Here is a 3,514-nt window from a genome sequence, read left to right on the forward strand (position 1 = left end):
GATTCCCCAGAAATAAGGCTACCAAAGAGATCCACGAAATACAGATGTAACTGTGTGAGTGGAAGTCACAAATCACAAAGCAGTTTCTCAGAAATCTTCTTTCCAGTTTTTCTCTGAGGATGTTTTGTTTTTCACAATAGCCCTCTAGGGCCTTAAAAAATATCACTTTGCGAATTCCACAAGAACAGGCTTAGCGAGGGGCCTCTGGAGGGGAAAGCTGTAACTCTGTGAGATGAATTCACAGAACACTAAGCAGTTTCTCAGAAAGCTTCTTTGTCTTTGTTATCGGGGATATTTCCTTTGGCCCAATATTCTTCAAAGGGATCCGAAATATCTGTTTTCAGATTTCAAAGAAATAAGGCTAGCAAAGAGATCCACGAAATACAGATGTAACTCTGTTAGATGAATTAACAGAACCCTAAGCAGTTTCTCAGAAAACTTCTTTCCAGATTTCATCTGAGGATATTTCCTTTTTCACCATAGCCCTCTATGGGCTTCCAAATATCACTTTGCAAATTCGACAAGAACTGTCTTAGCGAAAGGCTTCTTGAGGAGAAAGCTGTAACCCTGTGAGATGATTTCATAGAACACAAAGAAGTTTCTCAGAAAGCTTCGTTATTATTGTTATCGATGGGTATTTCCTCTGGGCCTATACTTATCAAAGGGATCCGAAATATGTGTTCTCAGATTCCACAGAAATAAGGCTAGCAAAGAGATCCACGAAATACAGATGTAATTCTGTGAGTGGAAGTCACATATCACAAAGCAGTTTCTCAGAAAGCTTCTTTCCAGTTTTTCTCGGAGGATATATCCTTTACACCATAGCCCTCTATGGGCTTCCAAATATCACTTTGCGAATTCCACAAAAACAGGCTTAGCGAGCAGCTTCTTAAGGGGAAAGTTGTAACTCTGTGAGATGAATTAACAGATCACTAAGCAGTTTCTCAGAAAGCTTCTTTCCAGATTTCATCTGAGGATATTTCCTTTTTCACCATAGCCCTCTAAGGGCTTCCAAATATCACTTTGAAAATTCCACAAGAAATGTCTTATCGAAAGGGTTCCTGAGGGGAAAGCTGTAACTATGTAAGATGATTTCACAGAACACAAAGAAGTTTCTCTGAAAGCTTCTTTCTCCTTCTTATCGGAGGATATTACCTTTGGCCGAATAGTCTTCAAAGGGATCCGAAATATCTGTTCTCAGATTCCAAAGAAATAAGGCTAGCAAAGATATCCACGAAATACAGATGTAACTCTGTTAGGTGAATTAACAGAACACTAATTAGTTTCTCAGGAAGCTTCTTTCCAAATTTCATCTGAGGATATTTCCTTTTTCACCATAGCCCTCTATGGGCTTCCAAATATTTCTTTGCAAATTCGACAAAAACTGTCCTAGCGAAAGGCTTCTTGAGGGGATAGCTGTAACTCTGTGAGATGATTTCGCCGAAAACAAAGAAGTTTCTCAGAAAGCTTATTTCTCTTTGTTATCGGAGGATATTTCCTTTGGCCCTATAGTCTTCAAAGGGATCCGAAATATCTGTTCTCATATTCCACAGAAATAAGGCTGGCAAAGAGATCCACAAAATACAGATGTAACTCTGTGAGTGGAAGTCACACATCAAAAAGCAGTTTCTCAGAAAGCTTCTTTCCAGTTTTTCTCGGAGGATATTTTCTTTTTCACCATAACCCTCTCTGGGCTTCCAAATATCACTTTGTGAATTCCACAAGAACAGGGTTAGCGAGTGGCATCTTGAGGGGAAAGCTGTTACTCTGTGAGATGAATTCACAGAACACTAAGCAGTTTCTCGGAAAGCTTCTTTCCAGATTTCATCTGAGGATATTTCCTTTTTCACCATAGCCCTCTACGGGCTTCCAATTATCACTTTGCAAAGTCGACAAGAACTTTCGTAGCGAAAGGCTTCTTGAGGGGAATGCTGTAACTCTGTGAGGTGATTTCACAGAACACAAAGAAGTTTCACAGAAAGCTTCTTTCTCTTTGTTATCGGAGGATATTTCCTTTGGCCCTATAGTCTTCAAAGCGATCCGAAATATCTGTTCTCAGATTGCACAGAAATAAGGCCAGCAAAGATACCCACGAAATACAGATGTAACTCTGTGAGTGGAAGTGACACATCACAAAGCGGTTTTTCAGTAAGCTTTTTTCCAGTTTTTCTCGGAGGATATTTTCTTTTTCACCATAGCCCTCTATGGGCTTCCAAATATCACTTTGCGAATTCCACAAGAACAGGCTTCGCGAGCGGTTTCTTGAGGGGAAAGCTGTAACTCTTCGAGATGAATTCATAGAATACTAAGCAGTTTCTCAGAAAGTTCTTTCCACATTTCATAGGAGGATATTTCCTTTTCCACCGTAGCCCTCTATGGGCTTCCAGTTATCTCTTTGCACCTTCCACAAGAACAGTCTTACCGAAAGGCTTCTTGAGGGGAAACCTGTAACTCTGTGAGATGATTTCACAGAACACAAAGAAGTTTCTCAGGAAGCTTCTTTCTCTTTGTAATCGGAGGATATTTCCTTTGGGCCTAGAGTCTTCAAAGGGATCCGAAATATCTGTTCTCAGATTGAGCAGAAATAAGGCTAGGAAAGAGATCCACGAAATACAGGTGTAACTCTGTGACTTTAAGTCTCACATCACAAAGCAGTTTCCCAGAAAGTTTCTTTCCACTTTTTCTCGGAGGATATTTCCTTTTTCACCTTAGCCCTCTATGGGCTTCCAAATATCACTTTGCGAATTCCACAAGAACAGGCTTCGTGAGTGGCTTCTTGAGGGGAAAGCTGTAACTCTGTGAGATGATTTCACAGAACACAAAGAAATTTCTCAGAAAGCTTCTTTCTCTTTGTAATCGAAGGATATTTCCTTTGGCCCTATAGTCTTCAAAGGGATCCTAAATATCTGTTCTCAGATTCCACAGAAATAAGGCCAGCAAAGAGATCCACGAAATACAGATGGAACTCTGTGAGTGGAAGTCACACATCACAAAGCAGTTTCTCAGAAAGCTTCTTTCCAGTTTTTCTCGGAGGATATTTATTTTTTCACCATAGCTCTCTATGGTCTTCCAAATATCACTTTTCGAATTCCACAAGAACAGGTTTAGCGAGCGGCAGCTTTGGGAAAGCTGTAACTCTGTGAGATGAATTCACAGAACACTAAGCAGTTTCTCGGAAAGCTTCTTTCCAGATTTCATTTGAGGATATTTCCTTTTTCACCATAGACCTCTATGGGCTTCCAAATATCACTTTGCAAATTCCACAAGAACTGTCTTAGCGAAAGGCTTCTTGAGGGGAAAGTTGTATCTGTGAGATGATTTCACAGAACCCCAAGCAGTTCCTCAGAAAGCTTCTTTCCAGATTTCATCTGAGGATATTTCCTTTTTTAGCTTAGTCCTCTATGGGCTTCCAAATATCACTTTGCAAATTCCGCAAGAACTGTCTTAGTGAAAGGGTTCTTGAGGGGAAAGCTGTAACTCTGTGAGAAGATTTCACAGAACACAAAGAAGTTTC

General features: G+C 40.2%; 1 pseudogene; it reads right to left on the reverse strand.

Moving 5' to 3' along the window:
- Positions 1-2,693: 2,693 nt before the first annotated feature.
- On the reverse strand, positions 2,694-3,514 carry LOC139356563 (uncharacterized; annotated as a pseudogene).

Source organism: Macaca nemestrina, chromosome 10, assembly GCF_043159975.1.
Source record: "Macaca nemestrina isolate mMacNem1 chromosome 10, mMacNem.hap1, whole genome shotgun sequence".
In the NCBI taxonomy this organism is placed as follows: Eukaryota; Metazoa; Chordata; class Mammalia; order Primates; family Cercopithecidae; genus Macaca; species Macaca nemestrina.